This window comes from Grammomys surdaster, unplaced genomic scaffold (assembly GCF_004785775.1).
Source record: "Grammomys surdaster isolate TR1022 unplaced genomic scaffold, NIH_TR_1.0 205, whole genome shotgun sequence".
Taxonomy (NCBI): Eukaryota; Metazoa; Chordata; class Mammalia; order Rodentia; family Muridae; genus Grammomys; species Grammomys surdaster.
The window spans coordinates 4,761,902-4,770,146 of record NW_021604650.1 but is presented as its reverse complement, the minus strand read 5'-3'; positions in this window follow the sequence as shown (position 1 = coordinate 4,770,146).

The window sequence follows — 8,245 nt, the reverse complement described above, 5'->3', positions numbered from 1 at the left end:
GGAGGGAGGGAGGGAGGGAGGGAGGGAAGGAAGGAAGGAAAGAAGGAAGGAAGAAGGAAGGAAGGAAAGAAAGAAAGAAGGGGAAAGAAAGCAGGAAGGAAGGGAGGGATGGAGGGAGGAGGGAAGGCAGGGCAGCCAGGAGCCCAGGGTGCAGCAGGCCACCATCAGTGTGCTCGGCCATGCCCTGGAAGCGCTTGGTCCCCGCAGTCCGCCCTCGGGGAGGCTCTGCTGAGCAGGCCGCCATCCACATCAGCATTCATGACAGCTGTCCGCCTCTATGGCTCCCCGAGAGGAGCCTCCCCAGTACAGCAAGCCTCGCCCCTCTGCTGAGCGAGCTTTCCCCTTCAAAACAGATTGCAGGACAGATGACCGCATTGTTTGTCCCATTTCCATCTGAAAACTCCCCTCCGTGTTGGCCACTGGGCGCCCCTATTAAGGGCCAAGCAGTGCAGGGCCACGTGGGGTGGCCCGGCCCAGCCTCTGTCTCCCCGCTCCCTGGGGCCTTTCCATCGGAAGAGGGAAAAGGGCCGGAGAGACAAAGGTGGGACATAAATTAAACCCCAGCTTTTTAAGTTCAAACCGAATTTTCTTTATTTTTTTTTCCACAGCTGTCAGAGGAGCCGGTTAGAACTCCAGTAATGCATGTTTAATGTATTAAAAGAAAGGGAAGAAGAAAAGCCAGGCGTCCACCCCGAATGTTCTGTCCACCGACTTGCATCGGGGACATTAGTTCGGGCCAATGAACTCTGAGTCAAGTGTGGAGCCGTGGACAGGGGCCAGGGACCCCCGCCGGCGGCTGTCATATCTACTGAAAGCTCATGCATCATAGCTGCACGGGACAGGACAGGGACAAACGTCTCACAGCTCCGGGGGCCGCCACCAAGCAGGCCCTTCTCCTCAAGGCTGTTTGGAGCCAACCTGTTGCTGTCATGATCCAGATCAGACGCACCATCCCACCCAACCCCAGCCAAACTTCAGTCCTCTTCAGCTCTTCCAGTGCCATCCTCCATTTTGGGGAAGGGCCCCTCTCCCAGGCCTAGCCTGAGAAAATCGGACTAAAGGTCAGGTTTGGAATGAAGCTGTGTACACAGAGATCAGGAAAAGGACACTGTGACTGGAGGCTGGGATCCCTGCACTCCATGGTGTAGCCTAAAATGAGCAGGGCAGAGATGGGACCTCCAGCAAGTGGCATGGCACCTCCATGACACATACATATGGTCATCAGTACCCCAAAGTACATACAGGCTTGGAGAATAGAAGAGGGAGGAGAATGGCCTCTACCCTTGGTAATGGGGACATTCCAGGCCACCAGACCTCACCAAACCCTCAGCCCACTGAACCCTGAATTCAGTCTTCTCCTCAAGAGAGAGGGGAGTCTACAGAAGAAGAAAAAGTCTGACTAGAGAGAACCCTCTCCCTCCACCACAGATTCAGTAACACTCCTAGGGAAACAGGATCAGTCTCTGTACCTATGAACTCACAGCAATCCTCCTGACTCAGCCTCCCGAAGGCTGAGACAACAGGGACATACTCCTCATTCAGTTTCCGGTTTGTGCAACACTAAAGATGAAACCCCGGGCTTCGTGCACACTCGGCACTCGACCAGCTGAGTGCGAAGTCGATCATTGTTGATAGTCCTTCAATCTCGAAATTCTACTTTCCTGTTATGCCAACCCATGGGGACTCTGAGTCATCACTTTCATGGCCAAAGGTCATGGCTGGCTGCAGTCCAACTTGTTTTATTTGTGTAAGTCCTATGTGCCTCACCCCCTCAAGATACCGCAGCAAACAGCTTGTACTAGCAGGCAGGCACAATGGGGAGACAGAGCCCCCAAAGGAAGGATCTCGGTGAGTACAGTACACACACTCAGAGTCCTAGGAAAGAGCAGCCATGTAGACAGGAGCACCAGCTTGGCCCTGCGTTTCCAACCCTTCGCAGAGTAGGTGAGACAGCCAGAGCCACAGGCACCCACAGGCCAATCGAACCCAAGAACTCAAAGTCTGTCCCCGTCCCCTGGAGGAAGAGAACAGGGAAAAACCAGAGCCTCTACTGGAGATGCTGGAATACAACAAAAGCCAGAGCCACTGTGGAAGCCACTGGGAGGAAGGTGGCTGAATCGCCAGAGCTTCCACAGGCCTCTAGTCTGGCACCTGAGGGGGGACACTTGGCACTCCAAGCTCTGTGCTCTGGCTACAGGGGGCATGGGGTCAAGGGTGGCAGTGTAGCATACAGGTTGAATGAGGACAGCCAGTGCCCGGCCTCATGGATCCTGCTGTCTGGTGAAATGCCATGCTGGTGCTGAACACTATGTAAATCACCAAGCTCCCCTATGCTTCTAACACCAGGTGTTGATCTATGCATAGCACCACTGGAAACAGTGTCCTGCTAATCTGCCCATTTTACAGAGAAGAAAGGGGCCTGGGGAGGGGCGCGTACTGTACCTGACTGCCATTCTGCCTCCCGTGGCCAGGAGGTGGCGAGTCTGACTAGTATTCCTGGTTATTTTTATAATCACATGATAAGCAGATGTCTCTCAGTTGGGAGAGTTCTTGCTTGTCGTGTACAAAGGTCCCCTCCCCTGCCCCCAGTACTGTATAACAGGATGTGGTGGCCTATTCCTGTAAACCCAGCACTTCAGAGGTGGAGGCAGGAGGATCAAGATCATCTTCAGCTACCTGTAAGTTCAAGGGCACTCTGGTTTACATAAGACTGTCAAAAGGAGGTGGGTAGGAGACGGCCTGTGGATAAAACGCTTGCCATGAAGCATGAGGATGTGAGTTTATTCCTTGACACTCACATAAAAGCATGGTTACTTGTTCTTATCACCCCTGAGAAGGCAGAGGCAGGAGAATTCCAGGGGTTCACTAGCTAGCCAGAATGACCAACTGGTGAGTACTATGTCAGTGAGAGACCCTGATTCAAAAAACAAAGTAAAGGACAATTGAGGAAGACACCTGACACCAGCCTTTGGTGTACGCATGTACACACACACACAGAGAGAGAAGGGGGGACACCAGCTCCTATGCACATTCATGCATACACAGGTATACATACATAGACACAGATGTGGACATAGAATATATGTTCCTTTGTGTATCTTAGACACACACACACACACACACACACACACACACACACACACGGCCCAGCTTCCCCGAGAACAGGACCTCCAATGATATCTTTGGCATGCTTTTTTCTCCAAACCCCGATCTTTAAGCTGCAGAAAGAAAATCCAAGCTTGACCCCCGAGCCCCTAAGCTGATGCTCCTGCAGGAACTCCACCCAAGTCCTACTCATGTTCATGCTTGGACCAAGTCTGTCCATCCCAGGACAAGTCTGTCCACTCCAGGACCAAGTCTGTCCACCCCAGGACAAGTCTGACTATGAAGTCTGTAGCAGAGACTTCATGCTTGAGACAGCTCAGTATTTGTTGCTTTTCTAATTGATAATTTTGGGGGCAAGGAGCAGGACCGGTCTGAACCAGCAAACTTGAAGAGAGCCAGTGGATTCAATTCTGTCTTCTCAGAGAAGAAGCCCAGCGCAAGGCTTTTCTGCCTTGTGTTGACCAGTGCCCTGCCTCCAAGCTAGACCCCCAAGAAGGCACCCCCATGCCCTGAGACAATAGCAGCACCTGCCAGGCCATGCTGTCCCCTGGGAGTCTCAACCCATGCCGGAGGCCGAAGCCTGGCATGAGGCCCCATTGTTCCCCTCCCTCCCTCTCTGGGGCTCTTCCATGAAGTGACAGGGCAGCCCCCAAGGTCACCTCCAGGGCACTTATGAAGGGCTCTTGGGCATCTGTCTCAGGCAGTAGGCAGCAGGAGGGAGCTAGCAGGCCATTGTTTGGGTCCAGAGCCACCCCACTCAGTAGGAGAGGGTCCATTGTCCGGAAGCATCTGCCATGTTCATTCCACCCTGGACACTCCCAGAAATAAGGAGGCCCTCCCATAGCAGGGATACCCAGGTCAGACTCGGGGTACAGCACCTGCAGCTCACTGACTGGTGGCTGGCCCAGCCTCCTTCCTTACTTGTAGCGGGCTTCCCTTCTTGAAACTCAAAGGCCTCTCTCTCAATCCGCATTTCTAGAGCACTCACAACTGCTGGTCATTTCCCAGATCCTCCTGCATAGTTCAGATATGCACCCACTTCTTCCCACATGATGTAATGTGACATCCCTCTCTATTCCCTTCCCACCTCTGCCAGCAGCCCGTGGGAAAGCTGCTGCAGCCAGCTCCTCCAGGCAGAAGCACCCTGCCATGGGCGAGGCAGAGGCGGTTCCCTTGGGAGTCTCCAAAATTCCTTTGCAGGAAAAAAAAATCCTTTCTTTTTATCCCCTTAAGCCAATGTTGCTAATAAGGGGATGAGCTGGTGGAGCATGTGATTCTGGCTGGATAATTCCCAAATGGTTATCAACTCAGGTGATTCCAGGCCAGAGCTCGAATTTGGCCACAGATACAGGTGATGTTTCACCAGTACCCAAAAAGTCTGGCAGAAAGAAAAATAACAAGGCCAGTGAGTTCTACTCCTACCTCCAGGGAGCCCTGGTGGTCTGTGATGCCACAGAGCAGAGCCTTATACAATAGGCCACTGTATCTGCATGTTCTTACTCCTACTAGTCTGGCTGTGGTGCCCCTTCACTAAACACAGCAAAGAGACGCAGAAAAGGAAGTTGGCTGGATACATGGTTCTGTTAGGTTCTGTTAGGTTCTGTTTGAATCTTAAAAGAGGACCAAAAAGCAGCTGGCTGGCTTCAGGGTGGCACCAGGGCTCACTATATAGATTGAGTTTTACAAAGCTCTCATAGAAGTCATATCTCTGTGAATAAGGATTACACGTCCCTGTCAAGGTCCTTAAGAATAAGCCTCTTCCTCAGGAGCAAGTATGGGGACCACTCACAGTGACCACTCAGTTGTGACTTAGAGGAGATATGGAAGGAAGGATGGATGGGGAGAGATACATGGACAGAGAGAGATGGAGAGAAATAAGTGGAAGGATGAAGAGATGAAAGGTAGACGGGATGAAGAGAGACCAGTGGGTGGGTAGAAGGATGCAGGGATGGAGAGACTGACAGAGGAGAGAAGCACGACAAGATGGATGGATGATGGATGGATGATGGATGGATGATGGATGGATGGATGATGGATGGATGGATGGAGGATGGATGGATGATGGATGGATGGATGGATGGATGGATGGATGGATGGATGGATGAAAAGACGCATGGGTGATGGGCGGACCCAGGGATCAAGAGATGGATTTTTGAGTTGATGGATGGAAAGAGATGAATGGAAAGACAAAGGGACAGACAGTTGGATGGATGAACTGATGGAGGAATAGGGTGGAGGGACAGAGCAGAAGGATGAGTGAAAAAATGAACTAAAGGTGAAGGATGGATGGGTGGGAGAGAAAATAGAAGGATGGAGGAATAGAAAATTGACAAGAAAGACAGACACAGAGTATGGACAGATGGAAGACCAGAAGTCCAGATGGATGAGGAGCGGACCTCAAGCATGCAGAGATACCACACTGTTTCTTTCTGCCCTCCTTTGAGCCCCAGCAGTGGGAGAAGCCCACCATAGTTGGCAGACAGTAGAGGGGAATCATTTCTCTGACCCCTGCCCAGAGCACACTCGCTGTCTGCACGACACACATCACCCAGAAAATACACAAATTCTACTGCCCTGTGTCTCAGACGCCTCTCCCTCCCCAGCCAGGAGAGCCCAGGCTTACCTAGGAACTGGTTGCTCTGTCTTCCCAGACTCACTCCAGCCTAGAACAAAGGGGACAAGGACAGAACTGGAAGGGTAGAGGGACAAAGGAGCCTTCAAAGTACATTCTATACGTCATGAAAGCAGCCTTGTGTGACCCAGAATAAGACACTGTAATGCTATATCAGCAGAAACCACAAATGAAAAGGAATTAAAGTAAAAATGTCTTCCTGTCTACCTGAGGCATCTCAAGAAACCCCTGGGCCCCCAGAAACATACACACCAACACTGCTAAGAACACATCCTGCACTCTCTCCAAAGCTGACCATAGAGACTCCCAATACTGGAAGTCAACCCCAGAATCCAAGGAGCTCATGCCACTACTGGACAAGGGAAGAGGACCAATCGATAGACACCACCACCCAGGGAGGGATCCAGAACCACATCCCTGTATCCCAAGGTTAGGCGTCCAGGGAGGTTGTCACATGTGCAGGAGTCAGAAATTCCACATTACTGTGCCTCTCACCCTCACTGAGTGAGCCCAGGCAGGTAAGTCCAGCTCCAGAGGATCTGATACCTTCATCTGGCCTCTTCAGGCCCCTGCCCATACATTTTAGACACTGGCACACACACACACACACACACACACACACATCTTTAAAAATAATAAAGAAGAAAAAGAAAGCCTAAAAAAGTATACACTTATTAACAGTTCACTGAGTGTTCAGGCAGGAGCAACTGGCCTTGGCACCACCCTAGAGAGGGCATAGTACCACACACCTCTAATCCCAGAACTTAGGAGGCAGAGATAGGCAGATCTCTGTGAGTTCCAAGCCAACCTGGTCTACAAAGAGAGACCTTGCCTCAAAAAGGGGGGTGAGCTGGGCAGTGGTGGCGCACTCCTTTAATCCCAGCACTTGGGAGGCAGAGGCAAGTGGATTTCTGAGTTCAAGGCCAGCCTGGTCTACAGAGTAAGTTCCAGGACAGCCAGGACTACACAGAGAAACCCTGTCTCAAAAAACAAAACAAGCAAACAAAAAGAGGTGTGAGCACTAAAGCTATCCCTAGGGTGGGCTAGGACACACTTCTTCACTGCCCCCCATTACCCTCCACTTCAGCCCAAGCAGATCCTCTGCTTTATATCGGGGACTACACATGATTACAGAGGAGTTCTGATGCCCAGTGAGATTGAAAACTGGTCTCCGTGGCCTCCCGGCAGCCCCTAGGATTCTGACCACTGCTGGCCTAAAGCCTGGAAAAGGGGTTGATGCTATCCAGGCCTCCCAACCAAAGGCCCTGTGTTAGACACATTTTCCAAGCACTTGGAGGGTCTGTGAGGTCCTGGGGGGCAAGAGGGCTGGAGATTGTAATTGGCCTCCCCTGAGCAGTCACCACCTCTTGAGAAGGGGCCTCTGAGACTGTTCGATCTCCCAGCCAGCCAGGCCATGTGTTTAATTAAGTTCCATGAAAGCGTAGCCAGCAGAGTGTGAGCGTTTCGTCTTTCACAGTCAATATGGGCATGTGTCTTACCTGGAGTAAGTGCCTTATGCAGAAAGAATTTCCCAAATGGGTTCCATATGCCAGCCCTCCCCACAAGGAGCCCTCTGATAGGGGAGAGCAGGGGCTAAGAACAAGCACTCCCCACCGTATGTAGCCCCAGCCCCATCCCTAGCCCCTCCACAGCTGGTGCTGTTTAAACAGAACATTATGTTGAAGGAGTGATGGCGGAATCCAAAGATTGTTCCATCGACAGAAATCACCCCAGGAGCCAGATCCATCCCAGGTGAGCCACGGAGATCTGTGAAGTGCATCAGTTCTCATCCAGGACCCTGACCACAGGGGATCCCCCCAGCTTACCAGCCAAGGCGAGGGGACAGGGCCTGGTATGCTTGGGAATCCAGAGATGGAAAGGCCAAGGGACCCTGTGGTTGCATTCTTCTCACACACCTCCTAATGTGCCCAAGTCCTGAAAGGGGGACACAGTTCATCTGAGACTGAGAGTGCTGTAAGACAGAAGGATGCCGTGAACCCAGAGTACCAACTCCATGTCTCTTTGAGGCCAGTGAGATAAAGTGGGAAACGGAGGTGCCCGATTTGATGCTTACCTCTCATGATGGAAGCTCTTCTCTGTGTATACAGATACCTCGTCCTTGTACAGTGGCCCCCACCCATCAAGTGACTTTAGCTCGTCCTATTGCAGTTTTTCTAGATATCTGTAAGTTGTTCTTATTTGCCAGCTAGTGGCCCCATTATGGCTAAGTGCTGTACAAGTAGGGACATCATCGTGCTTGCTGTGGTTTCTCCATGCCTGGTACACTACATAGCAAATAGTCAGTTCATTGTTTCCATCCCTGCCATCACCACCACCACCACCACCACCACCACCATCACCACCACCATCACCACCACCACCATCATCACCATCATCACCACCATCACCATCACCACCACCACCACCACCATCACCACCACCATCACCACCACCACCATCATCACCATCATCACCACCATCACCACCATCACCACCACCACCACCACC